This window comes from Epinephelus fuscoguttatus, linkage group LG9 (assembly GCF_011397635.1).
Source record: "Epinephelus fuscoguttatus linkage group LG9, E.fuscoguttatus.final_Chr_v1".
In the NCBI taxonomy this organism is placed as follows: Eukaryota; Metazoa; Chordata; class Actinopteri; order Perciformes; family Serranidae; genus Epinephelus; species Epinephelus fuscoguttatus.
The window spans coordinates 6767441-6783500 of record NC_064760.1 but is presented as its reverse complement, the minus strand read 5'-3'; the positions used below and the strand labels follow the sequence as shown (position 1 = coordinate 6783500).

The 16060-nt window shown below is 41.4% G+C and overlaps 1 long non-coding RNA gene across 1 annotated transcript; it reads right to left on the bottom strand.

The window, feature by feature from the left end:
- Nucleotides 1-3116: 3116 nt before the first annotated feature.
- LOC125894875 (uncharacterized) lies at nt 3117-5266 on the bottom strand. Its single transcript, XR_007450121.1, has 3 exons — nt 5195-5266; nt 4801-5110; nt 3117-4063 (listed from the first exon to the last, which is right to left on the bottom strand). It is a non-coding gene; the product is annotated as an uncharacterized LOC125894875 (long non-coding RNA).
- Nucleotides 5267-16060: the final 10794 nt, after the last annotated feature.

Here is a 16060-nt window from a genome sequence, read left to right as displayed (position 1 = left end):
TGTTGTAGTTAAGAACATTCTATAGGTTGAGTCTGTTTGGTTGTTTTTATCTTTATCTTTCTCTACTTTGTCGACACCTCTCCAGCTGAATGTACTGTCCTCAGGTTTCCTTCAGTTTATGAGACATAAACTGTGTCTCTGTTCATCATACTGTACATATTAATTTTAAGCAGATGTAGTGACTAGAGAGCGTGTGTATTCAAACTTAATATGCTCAAATCAGACAAATGTAAACTAAATATGGTCAAATTTTGAATGTGCTGAGGACGGATGCTGTTCTCCCACAATGCAATGCATTAAAGGAATACTTCAGCTGCAAAGTGACCATTTGTATATCAGTTACACTACGTATCACATTCACACACTGGTGGCTGAGGCTACCATACAAGGTGCCAACTGCTACTCAGTAACACACTCACACACCAATGGAACAGCCATCGGGAGCAATTTGGGGTTCAGTATCTTCCCCAAGGATACTTCGACATGAAGACTGGAGGGGCCGGGGATCGAAACACCAACCTTATGACCAGTGGACGACCCGCTCTACCTCTGAACCATGGCCGCCGTGGTCCCCCATGAATTGAAGTCACAGGGGACAACGTCCAACAAAAACTGAATTATATCGAAACGTCCGTTTAAAAAACTTCCACACAACTTGTGCAGTACAATCCAAGTCTCGTTCATCCAGTTGTACGCTCAGTACCTCGCAAACACATAGATTGAGCAGTGCACCCCATGTATTCCTGGGTATGTGCGTATACGCCACACTTGAGCAGAGTTCAATTGGTCATGATCAATGTGTGCCCAGACACACTGCTCTATGTACAATCCTGTTCTAATAATGTTTTAGCGTGGGTGTGATTTTCTTGTTCCCTTGTTGTCTTTTGTTTGTGGGGTTTGTGACAGATGGTACACAGGTTGTTGTCAGTTAATGTGAAACACACCCACAGCTGATTAATAATCCCTACACACCTGTGCACTTGGAATGGGGGGAGCAGTTTCTATTTAAGCTCAATGCTGTAAAAAATGGTGTTGAACAGTCTTGACGAAGGTCCAGTGGGACCGAAATGTTAGGGTCACTTATAAATTGTGAAGCTGAGCAAGAGCAGTGTGTGGGATTTTCTGGGCATGTCCCAGGTTTTAGGTTTATTTTCAACAGTGTGTCAAGTGTGTCATAAAGCACAAAACTGATTATTTCAATGCCTGAACATTGTTGTGCAAAACCTAAACTGTAATTTGATTATTTTGTAACTCTGTATGAATTTTCCTTGCTCTATACTGAGCCAGAATGTCCTTTTTCTCTGTAGGAACAGTCTGTCACACTGAATTGGCCTGTGTGACATGCTGCAATAATAAAGTCCTAACATCCATGAACAAATACTGAATTGGTCAAATTTGTAATGCAATATTAAACTATAAACATTATTAATCATAAATAAACACATTTCAATTCTCCACTTTCGTGTACTGATTAATTTCCACTGATTAATGATTCAAAGAGCTCACGATTAACTCTCTACACTAACTTTACTGTGCACTGTACAGTCTTTTATAGATGGGAGACATGTGATTACATGTCATTAATACATGCTGTGACCAGAGACTGGATATTGTCTGGGATGTTGGCTCCTGTAAGACCGTGAAAGAATTTAAATGTTGTTATTGTTGTCGGTCATGAAAACTGCCAGTGTATTTTGCTTTGTTCTATAAAGAGACCTTTTTAGCCACATATTAAACAATTAACTAATCATTTAAGTGAGTTTTTTTCACGCTATGTTGAAATCTGGCTCTTGACTTCATCTAAACTATTACTGTGAGGATTATCTGGGATAAAACAGTCTGCTCCCTCAGGATGTGATTTCCGTTGGGAAAATAAAACAACCCTGAGGTAATCATACTCGTGACAAAAAGTCTGAATCATGATGATCCCGTGTGGCGCTCCTGCAGCGAGACATGGGATCATCCCCTCACAGTCTGTAGGTGAGACGGATTATTGCACCATACAGGCATGCAGCAAAGTGTTGTTTTTACACGTAATTGCAGGTACAAGTGTCAAAGTCCCGTCACGAACACTCATCACAGGAGCTCCTGGGACTTCTCACAGTCAGCGCGACTTGAATGCAGATGCTCAGTCACACATACAGCTGGTGATGTGTGAGTCAGAGGCGTGATGTCATGATATCAATGGACTGATTTAAGTACACTAGCACATACAAGTTAATACCTGTGGATGTGCCTGCAGGAATAAAGACTTTATAAAGTGTTTTAAAGTGGTGGTAACACTGAATATTACCAAGAATGCAATGTTTTCTGATCATAAACTGCTGTCAATATGATAAATCTAACATTATTTCATTGTATATTTGTTTAAATTATTATTTCAATAGGATTTTTAGAGCATTTTCAAATGCATGGTCTGAACAGATACTGCTAATACTGGTATCAACTGTTCAACAAAGTCAAATATAAGCACAATAACACCTAAAGACTTTGACATTTTTCCATCTAGGTGGAATTACATGCTTAAAGGAGTTTTGGTAAGAAGATCTATACAGTTAATCATCCAGAGATGACTGAAATAGGAATAACATGACATAAATAGATTGTTCTCTTTGTCAAGAAATAACAAAACAATCCACAAAAAGCTACAAAAGCCAGGAGGATGTTTAACCACGCTGAAGGAAAGGAGGAGGGAAATCCAACACAAACACTGGGACTGTGTTCAGAAAAGGAGCCTCATTCTCCTCATGAGACAGTAAATCCACGGAGGATCTGATATGTTCAGTAGGTTACTATTAATACATCTCTGTGTGTCCTGTGGGAAACAGGGAAAACAGATCTCCGGTTGTCTCACCAGCCGTGTCCTCCGTCCTCCTCACCGTATTTCACAGAGACTTGTTTTCATTAAACAGAGGCTGCGAGTCAGGACCGACGCCTGGAAGAGAGAGTTCATTATTGGCCGAGGATCGCGGCCGGCACATGGCGCTTACGTAAGTGTCACTCACCCACTCTCCCGTCAAACAAAAACATCTGAGAATGAAGAATTTAATTTGCATTGACCTGGGAGAGGCTGAAACAAGACTGCTGTCTTACTGAAGGCTGACAATGGACTGCAGAGAGAGACATAGACAAGCAGTTTATGGGGTGTTAAGCATCTTAAGTCTGAGCAGGACGGACCAAACCAGGCTGTCAGATTCAAATTTATAAGCTTGCATACATGGCCAGGACATTTAGGATCTCTGCAGACGTAAACTGGCCTAAATCACTTTGAACATGTGTGTGTGTGTTTGGCTGTGAAGAAATACAACCCAGACCAAGAACTGCTCTTGCCGTGATCGATATCAAAGCAGCACTGGGTTTTAAAACAAGTGCAAATTCGGAATAGCAGCACCTACTTATGTGTATGCATCCACATATTACTGCTATTTGCCAGTTATTATGAACAGTTAATCAGCTGTTGTTTGGCTCATACTGACCAGGATGAGGCTGAAAAGACAACAGAGAGATGCAAAAGAACTGTGAAGAGACACAAAATAACTACAAAGTGACCAAAAATGCATAAATGTGCCTAAAAGAGAACCAAAAGACCACAAAAGGACACAAAAAAACACAATGAGACACAGAATGACCTAAAATAGACACAGAATGACCTAAAATAGACACAAAATGACCTAAAAGAAACGTAAAATTATGGCAAAAGACATAAAATTACCTAAAAGAGACATAAACCTAAGAGAGACGTGAAATTACTGCAATAAGACACAAAATGACCTAAAAGAAACGTGAAATTTCCGCAAAAGACATAAAATGACCTAAAAGAGACATAAAATGACCTAAAAGAAAAGTAAAATGACCTAAAAGAGACACAAAATGACCTAAAAGAAAAGTAAAATTATCTAAAAGAGACACAAAATGACCTAAAAGAGACATAAAATGATCAAAAAGAGACGTAAAATGACCTAAAAGAGATGTAAAATTACCGCAATAAAACACAAAATGACCTTAAAGAGACATAAAATGATCAAAAAGAGACGTAAAATTACGGCAGAAGACATAAAATTACCTAAAAGAGACATAAACCTAAAAGAGACGTGAAATTATCGCAATAAGACACAAAATGACCTAAAAGAAACGTGAAATATCCACAAGACATAAAATGACCTAAAAGAGACATAAAATGACCTAAAAGAAAAGTAAAATGACCTAAAAGAAAAGTAAAATGACCTAAAAGAGACACAAAATGACCTAAAAGAGACACAAAATTACCTAAAAGAAAAGTAAAATTATCTAAAAGAGACACAAAATGACCTAAAAGAGACATAAAATGATCAAAAAGAGACGTAAAATTACCTAAGAGATGTAAAATTACCGCAATAAAACACAAAATGACCTTAAAGAGACATAAAATGATCAAAAAGAGTCGTAAAATTACCGAAAAGAAATGTAAAATTACGACAATAAAACACAAAATGCAATAAGACACAAAATGACCTAAAAGAAACGTGAAATTTCCGCAAAAGACATAAAATGACCTAAAAGAGACATAAAATGACCTAAAAGAAAAGTAAAATGACCTAAAAGAGACACAAAATGACCTAAAAGAAAAGTAAAATTATCTAAAAGAGACACAAAATGACCTAAAAGAGACATAAAATGATCAAAAAGAGACGTAAAATGACCTAAAAGAGATGTAAAATTACCGCAATAAAACACAAAATGACCTTAAAGAGACATAAAATGATCAAAAAGAGACGTAAAATTACGGCAGAAGACATAAAATTACCTAAAAGAGACATAAACCTAAAAGAGACGTGAAATTATCGCAATAAGACACAAAATGACCTAAAAGAAACGTGAAATATCCACAAGACATAAAATGACCTAAAAGAGACATAAAATGACCTAAAAGAAAAGTAAAATGACCTAAAAGAAAAGTAAAATGACCTAAAAGAGACACAAAATGACCTAAAAGAGACACAAAATTACCTAAAAGAAAAGTAAAATTATCTAAAAGAGACACAAAATGACCTAAAAGAGACATAAAATGATCAAAAAGAGACGTAAAATTACCTAAGAGATGTAAAATTACCGCAATAAAACACAAAATGACCTTAAAGAGACATAAAATGATCAAAAAGAGTCGTAAAATTACCTAAAAGAGATGTAAAATTACCTCAATAAAACACAAAATGACCTTAAAGAGACACAAACTGACCTAAAAGAGACGCAAAATTACCACAAAAGACAAAAATGACCTAAAAGAGACATAAAATGATCAAAAAGAGAATAAAATTACCTAAAATTGTCTGTGTGTCTTGCTCCTCTGTAGTAGAGGTGGTGGGGCCCTTTGCCTATCTGTGCCCAGGGGCCGACTATTTAAAGGCCAGGTGGAGTACATGTTGGATGTTCATATTAAATGTGGTCAAAGTTTAAATAATGAGGTAGACATATGTAAAAGTAACCCCTGTGAGTTAAAACCTCAGACAGGTATCTGACTATCTTTTTCTACTTTCATAACAAGGTGACGTCAGATCATAGGAGGAATTCTTTATATGGTCTTTTGCTCCAGGCACGTTAATGCATTACGTAGTCTACATGCTACATGTAGCTACATGCTAACATCGGGGAAACATGTAATCTTGGTTGCTGATGTTAATGTCTCCCCGATTTCGAATAATATTCTTGATAGAACATGCCTAGATGTGAAGGTTTTGGTTTAGAAGCTTTTATTGGTTATTTTTTTTGCGGTAGAAAGTGCCGCTATTCTCTGTTACATTTCTTCCCTGGCTGCAGCATGTACTGCATCTGCTGTGGGGTCTCTTGTCTCCAGTTGAATGTTTCTAGGATGCCTCCACATGGAAGTGTCCAGAAGACAACTGGCTCCTCTCAAAATAAAGGGGGAGCAGCTCTCTGCCTCAGATGTCCTGGTGTTAGTCGGTATATTAAACAACCTATCAACCAATCTGGGGCGACAGAAGGATCTGCTCCTGTGTTTTGAGTTTTAAAACGTGGACTGTGACTTTAAAACTTTAGAGAAGCCAGAAAAACTGTTGCTTGTTGGCTCAAATTCTGCTTCAAACATTAGTACAACAAACAGTCTGTTTTCAGATCCAAAGTGGCTCACAGCACCATGTGTGGACATATTTTTAGCATGGTTTCCCCCGCTGGGATGGGACCTCTTCACCATGGTAGATGAAGAGCCATGTTGAACACATATAGGAACATGGAGGGCGACAGAGAGATTTCTATCAGGATATTTTCTGTTCTGTTCTTCTGAGGCAAACCTTCATGGAGGAAGTGCTAAAGGCGTCTCAAAGAGCCAGAAAGGGAAGCCCAGACTTGACAGCAGGAAACGACTTCCTGAGTCGGTTCGGGGATCCAACCAACACAGAGGAAGCAGAGCGCTTTAAAGGAGCAGCATAAAGGCAGGATCTCTTATGTAACAGGGCGGATTTATACCTTCCACGTCAAACACAGGGGGCCCTCAGTAGGTATCTGACTCCTGTGGGGAGGGGCTGGAGTCTGAAGCCCTGCTGGTGCTGCTGCCGGCCAAGTACAACAGATTGAAGAACTGCCACCTTTTTATGGAGGAGTGTTAAACTGAACTCCAAAAACAAAGCAGTTAAACCAGCATTTTGTCCGTTTAGGCAGCTCAGAGACACAGTAAATCCTCAGTACATAGTGACACACATTTGTTTTACTCAAGTTCTGCTTTGGAGACTTTTGTACACAATATTTAGAACAATTAAAAATAGACAGTTCACAGTTTGTTTTGGGGAATTTTCCAAAAGGCCTCAGGAGACCTCGGGTGGTAGAACTCAAAAGCAACAACGTTTTGATGGAGCAAAGTTTAATTGCACATTTAACATTTCAAAGGGGACCTCCTAAGCTTTTCCTTATTTTCTGTCACATATATACATAAAAAAATGATGTTATAGTGTTGGATGTTCATATTAAAGGTGGCCAAAGTTTGAAATAATGAGGTAAATGTATGCAAAAGTAACCCCTAAAGCTTCAGACTGTTCTTAATACTCGGTATTTGACTATTTGTTTCTATTTTCATAAAAAAAAAAGCATCAGATCGCAAGAGGAATTCTTAATATGCTCATCTGCTCCAGTCACGCTACTGCAAGTGTTTACATCATGTAGCTTACACTGCTACATGTAGCTACATGCTAACATCAGGGAAACATGTAACTTTGGTTGCTGATGTAAATTTCTCCCTGATTTTGGATCATATTCCTGCTAGAACATGCCCACTTGTGAGGGTCCTGGTTATTTTTATTGGTGATTTTTTGCAGTAGAAGAAGAAAAGGATGTACTTTATTAATCCCTGAGGGGAAATTCAGTTTTTTCACTCTGTTGTCATACACACACAGGCCTGAAATATACACACATGCATAAACAGGACCTATAAAGGCATTAAAGGGAGATGTCAGAGTGAGGGGGCTGCCCATTGACATGCACTCTGAGCAGTTGGGAGCTTGGTGCCTTGCTCAGGGACACCTCGGCAGTTTCCCAGGAGGCGAGCTGGCACTCCATGTTTGGTCCAGACGAGGACTTGAGCTAGTGGTCCTCTGGTTCCCGACCCAGGTCCCTATGGACTGAGCTACTGCCGCCTCAGAAAGTGCTGCTATTCCCTGTTACACTCATTCCCTGGCTGCAAGTACACTGCTACATGTAGCTACATGCTAACGTCAGGGAAACATGTTATCTTGCTTGCTGATGTTATTCAAATGAGGTTGTGTTTATTGTGTTCACTAAAAGAGCGAACGTCCACTTCTTGTGTTCACAGCCTCGCAAGTGGAAATTTTCTAAAAGCTCCAAGTTCACATGTTGTAACATGTTTACTGATGTTTTTGAGACATAGCGGAGATCGTGGAAGTTCATTTTTTGGTGGATGACACGTTGATATACTGTTAATTTAGTCATAGGCTAAATACACAGTATTTCTTTGTCATTTTATGTCTGAGGAAAATGTTGATATTTGCAGCGGTCTCATCTTTTTCCTCTGTCACTATGTCTTTGCATCTCCTGCAAAGACATAGTGTGCCTCTGTGGCCCTTAGATGCCGTTAGTAGCGTACATGTTGCCATTGCCTAGCAGCGGAGTTCTCACAGCTTAAACCTCTTGAACAGCAAACATATCGTGTACACGATCTCCCATGTCATAACCATAAGCTCATGAGTTTTATTTGAAGGCAACATTTTTCCCGTATTTTGGATCATATTCCTGCTGAAACAAGTTAAGTTGTGTGTTTCGAAGCTTCTTTTCACAGGAGACATTAGCTATGTTTCCATCCAAAGGTGATTCGAATCATTGGGAAATGGGCATTAAAAGAAATACGAATCCTGTGTGTTTCCATTAAATGTACAGACTTTGGTGAAAACTACCAACACGCGCGAGTTTTCCGCAGAACCGGAAACAAAACAAGTCTCGCATTCTTCTTCCTCTACGTTTTCTGGCAGTTGGCAACCAGCTTGTAAATGCATTACCGCCTTCCCGACCCGGAGTGTGGATATCACCATGGAGAGAGGTGCGCTACGTCAGACTTAATTCGAACATAACTGTTTCCATCCCCCGTTTTGCGAATCAACATTTTTTCGAATCAACCAAAACCCGGCTAAAGTGAGTGTATTTCAGTTTGTGCGAATCAGGGGATTTTAATTCCAATTTTGGCGTTTCCATCATAATTTTCCGATGCGATACTTCTAGATGCGCATCTAAACAGGCTGATGGAAACATGGCTAATGTCACTATACTTCATCATTTCCACCACTGCAATGACAGTGCAGAGACGCAGAGTGCAGATGCAGAAGACCTGGAAATGCCAACCAATCAGGCCAGTCTTGTTTTTTTTTTTCAGGACGGTGGCTTAAGGCCACACAAACCAAACCCACATCAAAGAACTAGTGGTGATGAAGGCCAACTGTCGCGTTGCCTCATGTCTGCTGTGTCTCAGCCAAAAAGTTGCACTTGAACACACTGGCGGCCCACTAGCACGTACGTTCTGTGCCTGCAAGAGAGAAAATAACTCTTCATACCAGGAGGGGACAGTGACTGTTTTGAACATAAAAAAAGGGGAACTGAAAGACAGACAGAACGGATTCAAGACGCTAGTTGGCCAACCAGCACATTAGCAACACTAGCCAACAATAACACAAACAATTACAAACTGTTTCTGCCAAAGAGCTCAATGGCTAAAAAAATAATCTCACCTAATAGAACAATTTTGTTGTTTTGAGCTGAACTGCCAAGACAGGCTCCAATGCTGAAAAAAAGCTGCTGACAAGGGCTGACTAGTGCCAGCGGTGTGGGACACACCACAAAAACTAGGACGACAGACACTCACCGACATTCACCCAACGCTCACCCAACATTTACCGATGGCCGACCATCAGCTTGGCGTGTCAGGGCCCTCAGAGAGAGATGCGCCTCAACAGAGCCTTCTCAGACAGAGGGTGAACACAGGTGTTCAAGCACAAAACCGTTTTATGACAATTAAAGGGTGTAAATATGTTTGAGTAGAAACCTTAAATATGAGTCTGCTTTAAAGACCATCCAGATTTCAGCCCTCTGCTCCAAACCGGTACTTTCTCACCAAGAAATTGAGTCAGGACGATCCCTGGGGGAGAAAAATCTTAAAACCCCAGCTGTGTGTTTTAGTGTGTACAGGGAGCCGTTGAGTGTCGGGCTGTGTTGCAGTAAACGGAGTCTCTCTGAAGTCGTTCAGCATGTGGTTCATGTTGAGGATACGAGCCCGTATCGAGGAGAAATGCTCATCAAAATAAACTCAGCTGGTCTCCTCCTCTTCTTCCTCCTGACAGCTGAAAAGCTCCATCAGGAGGTGAAGGATTCAGCCTGCAGAGGGCCGGCGTGTCGCCGTGTCAAGCTGCAGGAAAGCTGAACAAACAGCCGTGTTTGTTCGTCACAAAGCAGCGTGGTGATAAAGAGATGTGATGAGAGCTGAGCACATGAATGATGCTTTGACAGGCAGATGTTATGAGGCCGGGCTTTTGTTTGTGCTCATGCAAACATCGGCTTCTGGAGTAATGAACTCTAGAGGATGACTCTTTTGAGAAATGATGAGGACAGAACATTTATGCAAACCACATTTCTGTCTTCTACCGTACAAACCCTGCGGGAGAATCAACGTTAGCTAAACCACAGGGATGAAAACAAGGCACATGAGGACCTTATCTGGCCCCAGACTCAAATATGTTCCCTCATCAACTACAAAAAGAAATTCTCTCTCTATTTTGACTGCAGCCCACGTCTATCTGAATGTATCCGGTGCAACAATACCCCATTGTTTGCTTACATGATGAACACAGAAACTGCTTTTGAGTGAAGCCAAGAGTCGACTCCCATAGAAACTCCCACAGACTGCAGAGCAGCGTATCACTGGCAGATAACCTCAGAGAGCACAAGACCGGAGCTGCGTATGTGTCTAACAATCTCGTTTGGATTTCAGAGATGGAGAGAGGAAGACAAGGAGGGGAGGCAGAGGGGGCTTATCTTCTAACGGCTGGCTCATATCAAAACTGAACATACAGGAGTCGGAGATGAACGCACCTCCACCCCACTGCTGCTTCCAGCATGATCAAATGTTCTAACAGCTGGAAAATTAAGCTGTTGGTCGTTATTCTTTCAGTCCAGATAAATAACCACAGATGATCTGTTGACTCTGATGACAAGTGTTGCTCATGATGAAAAATATGTGACATTAACATACAAATAAAAGTCAGTTTTGCTGCTCTTACGTTCCGGTTGATACAACGGTTTCATGGCACAGACAGCTGATAAAAGCTTTGAGTTTCTCAGTGGCGCATGAAGCCAACAGAGCTTGATTTCTCAGTATGACATTACCCACATCTTGCATTGAGGGGCCCATAGAGCGAGCGCACTAGAGACTTACATTTGTGAAATCGCTGACTTCTGGTTTAGCCCTCCGCTAACGTAAATGGGGATAAAATGATTTAATCGTGTGGCTCTTCTAGACTTTCCAAAAGTTAGTGGACCAAATGGATCAAATCCTCATGGTGAAACGAGTCAATTCAGGGGTGTTGTGACGCTCAAAAAATATATATCCACTTATCCACAGACGTGTCTTTCACAATGTAAGGGTGCTTTCACACCTGCCCTGTTCGGTTCAGTTCAATCAAACTCAAGTTTGTTTGCCCTCTATGTGCAGTTCATTTGGGTAGGTGTGAACACAGCAATCGTACTCGGGGTTCCACCAAAACAACCGGAACAAGACCTTCTTCAGCCATGTTGCCGATAAGAAGCAGTCAAAGGTACCTTACGTTTTTCTTCCTCACTTTGGTTGCTAAGGTCTTCTGTGTAACAGTTTCATGAACTTTAAGCAATTCCTTAAGACCAAAGCAAGGAGAAAAACTTTAGGAAACCTGAAGGTGCTGACACCCCGACATCAAAGAACTAGCAGCGACGAAAGCCAACTGTTGCGTCATCTACTTTGCCTAACGTCGCCCTGTGTCAGTTGCATTTGAACACACTACAAAGACTGCATCCGATGGCCAAGTAGCACGTATGTTCTGTGCCTGTGTGAGAGGAAATAACGCAAAAAGGGAAACCGGAAGTCCGAGGAATGCATGAGATAAACAAAGGCTTCCTATCTGTGTAGCCGAGCACCGCAGCACCTCCACGGATTATTACATCCAGATGGTCTCGGTGTTTCCACAGGCTCCATTTTACTCAGCTGCCTGATAAACCCGCTGCTTCTTCCCACTTTAACCTGAGTGACAAACCAGGGCTTGGTGCTCTGGTTGGATCCAAACGAAGAGCCGGGGCTAGCTGGGAAGCTAGCGGAGGCTAACTGGCTGTGCTTCCCTCCAGTCATGCAGGTTAAAGTGGGAAGAAGCAGCGGGTCTGTCGGGCAGCTGAGTGAAGTGGAGCCTGAGGAGGAAGCACCGGTTAGCCCCGGTTTCACTACAGGTAGATTCACTCGCTACAGAGGCGAGGAAATAAAACCTGAACAGCCAATCAGAGTGATGTCTCTCACCAACAAGCTCCGCCGCCGATTCAACATGCTCAATCGGCCACCGACGCCGACGCTGAAGTGCCGACGGTGCGGGACACACCGCAAAAACTCGGGCGACAGACGCTCACCGATGGCCCGACTTTAACTGACGGCCGACCGTCGGCTTGGTGTGTCAGGGCCTAAAAGGAGAAGATTTAAGGGTGTTTTGTGCAACTGATTTTATTCTAAGGAAACCTTAACTGGGACTTAAAGGAAAGTCTTCACTTAAGATGCTTTTTGCCACCGGCCCCTGGCCCTTTTCCAAACAGTTTCTAATGACGGCTCTTCAGCTGGTTTTGTGTAACGAACCATTTGGTGCGTCAGATTGTATATTTGATGCCAGAGTAGAAAAATAATTTTAATGTTTTGTTATTATTCACAATGTCTTACAAAATATTTCATTTAACAAATGATGAAAAACAGGCTTAAATAAATAAATTCCACTGTCTCTAGTTAATCTTACTTTTGTTTTTGTTTATACTCATATTCATTATTTATTTAGTCATTTATAAAGTCTAACAGTCTCTTTTGCAGGAGATAACAAAAATCCCTAAACTTGCAGCAAAACAAAAGCAGAGGCCAAAATTAACATGAACCACTGAATAAAAATATTTTAATAGGACACAAATACTCTTTGGGGAATTCTGTGTTCTCGGTTGTCAAGAGTGGTTAGGAAAAATTAGCTTGATAGTCCCTGTGGCTGTACAGACTGAAGAAACACAAAAACTCAAAACCTATAGACGAGAATCACAGTGGCAGTGCACGCCATGGCTGTGTTCATGATGTTTGGTAGTTGCCGTGATTTAATACAATCAACTGGGAAACTCAGATTATTCTGACTTTGATCTCAGCTACACCTGTAACATATATTTGCCTCAAGTCAGCTCAAGACAAAAGACAACCAAAGGCTAATTTAATGTAAATATTTTCAGTGCACGGTGTATTTCAACCCTTTGCACATGATGTGAAGCTCTAAAAGTATCACCAAAATAACCCCCACATCAGGTAAAGAAAAAGAAAAAAGTTTGTATGAATCTACTGCTCACATTGTGGCTTCTGCTCATTTTAGTTTCTCGTCATTAGGATCATTACTACGGGAGTTACAGCAGAGTAAAAGGCTTGAGGTAAAATAAATGTACAGCCAGATGGGGAAACTGTGACTTCATGATCGTGAATTTATCAAAGAAGGTCTGTAGTGAGAAGGAAAGTTGGAGCGGAGCTGTGGCAGGGGGACGGAGGGGGACGGAGGGGGATGGAGAGGGAGCGAAGGGGGGGTCGGACACATAGAGAGTGGGTGTGTGAAGGGTTGGACCAGTCATAACTGGAGTTTAAATATATCTGGCAGAACAGCACTCACTTGTTGTTTGTTGGGTGAAAAAAGGAGGCTCATAAAGGAGAGCTGGTTCAACGTGTTGATTTGAAATGCAAAGAAAACCTCTCATTTGTTATGGTCTGGCCACATGTACCAGAACATCTGGCATCACAAGTCAAACTAGATTTGCAAAACATGACAAGTATGTAAAATAGAGCTGCTTTAAATGACTTTTCCAACATCTTTTCCCAGCTGCTGTGATCCTCTTGTCGTCTTTACTCACTGACACCGTGTTTTTATGTTTCTAAAAACTGAAACAGAGAATGTGCAACTCTCTGCTGTCTGCCTAGCTGGCACCGAGAGCATGACCGGATCAAATATTTGAGGTTTTCCATGAGAACGGCAGCAGTCGGAGCATGTGGGAGCCAGATATGTTTGCAAATGGAGCAGAGAGCAGTGCACTGGCTGTTTGTGTGTTTACTACAGGCGATTAGCTCCAAAGTATTTTACAGCTCCTTCTTAAGCAGCTCCACTCAGTTAACACAAGACAACAAACTTAACTCTCAGACTGGAGTCCTCTGCAGGCCTGTGAAGCCTGAAAACTACTGGAGCATTAACATTTCCTGCTGTGGAGAAGTTTAAGAAAAAGCAGAGCAAGTGTGGAGAAGCATGGGAAAGATTTTCTAATTATATCCATTAAGTGTACTAAAGTGTTTTTATATGCGTACTTTTAAGATCTCAGGGGTATAATTGATGTTTCGGATACGTTCCCGTCCTTTAAAGAATGAAACATTGGAGGAGATGCAAAGGAATTAAGTTGTTGGCATGAACACTGACACTGAATATCAGCTGTCTGCAGCATTAATCAAACATATCAGTGTCAAACTGTAGCTGGAGTCTAAAAGATTTGCTAACTGAAGATATGATCTCACTCCACAGGCTGTAGCTTCAACATGTGATTCCCATTTGACTGCTGAAATACATAAAGCAGGAGGCTGTTGATATGAATGTACTGAACAGATTGTAGCTTCCACGGTTTGGAGTTCAGCTGCAGTGACTCTCCTGTCTAAGTCACGAGAAGATTTTAATCAAGTTGTATCGGTTTGGTAAGGTTTTACCTCGTTGCAAAGGGACTTAGGGACTTAACGGTGTCGCACAGAAGTCCCGTAACTTTTTTTTTTTTTGCCTCTTTTAGAGGAAAGCAGAAGAGAGACAGGAAAGGAGAAGGAAGAATGGGGATGACACACAGCAAATGGGTGCAAGTTGAAGTCAAACTCTGGCTGCCGCAAAGGACTCAGCCTACACTCTACCTGCGGAGCTAGAGGTGGCCCCAAAGGTTAAGGAAAAATGTTAAGGTTATTGCACTGACGCAGATTTGTGGAGATGTTTGCTTGTGCTTGTGCTTCTGTTGCCTGTTAGCATCCCACAAAGTTGCCTTATAGATAGTGCAATAAATGGCAGAGGATAAAGACAAGAAAATTAAATTGGTCGGAGGAGGGAAAGGAGGAAAAAAATGAAAGAAAGCATATCGCACATGGCAGAAAACAACATGTGGGAGGAAACTACAAAGAAAGTTAATAAATGAAGATCCCGCAGCATAAGAGCGTACAGCAGTCATTACTTGCAAAGAGACTGAAAGAGCACAGCTGTGGAAAGTAGAGTGATCCAACTCTACGACAGTCAGACAAATCTTGATCAAACTGCAGGTCAACTGTAGTGTAAAATCAATCGGCTCATCGATCAGTGTATCCATCGGGTTCTCACACTCTTCTCAGGATGAGTCAGAGGCAACTTAAATTTTTGTCCTGACTTTGCTTGATAAAATCTTTTGTGTGACGGTTTAACCAACTTTAAGTATAAGACCAAGATAAGGTGAAAACCTTAAATACATAAAAGGTCTGGAGTGAAGGATTTAATGGCGTCTAGCGAAACTGAAAGAGCAACTATTTGCTCAGCGTGCATAATCCAGGTGTATATGTGTCACTGTGGGTCTTGCAGGTTGAGCAGATACTGAATGAATGTGGCTTGTCGTACCTCTGGCTCCTGTTCAGCAAGGTAAAATGCCTGTTTTTGTCAATGGAGTCTGGTGTTAAAGAGAGCAAATATGAGTTTCACCTTCAGTTCAGGTCCCCGTCACACAGGCCTGACTGTTCGGTAAGTACTGAGACTACAACTGGATAAATGAGACTTGGATTATACTGCATGAGTTGTGTGAGAGTTTGTTGGTGGTGTTGTGGTGGCCACAGGTTTGATTCTTGCCTGCAGCCCTTTGCTGCACGTCATCCCTCTCTTTCCCCATTTCATGCTTAAGTACTGTGCGGTCAAATAAAATCATTAAATTTTTTTTGTTTTTTGATTCTTCGCTTACTAGAAAACATTTTCTTCAGGAATTTAGCGTATAACAAAGTGAGTAACTGACCCTTCACTAAGTCCTGCCCCCGGATGCTGACTGACCAACCATAATGTAGCATCAGGTGGCTCAGACCAGGGTCCGCCAACGACACAGCTGTGCTCCATTGACTCTAATGCAGTCGTTTCAGATTTCCTTCATTTTCAGGCTGGTTTTGTGGATTTGGAGCTAAATGTTGTGCCTGGGGCACGTCGTGTATTAATGATACTCGTTACCTGGAGAGTTTGGAAAAAGATATACGTTTCTTCCGTGTTCCAAAACCAAAATCAAACCCTGAAAAGTGTAGGGTTAGCTAGCT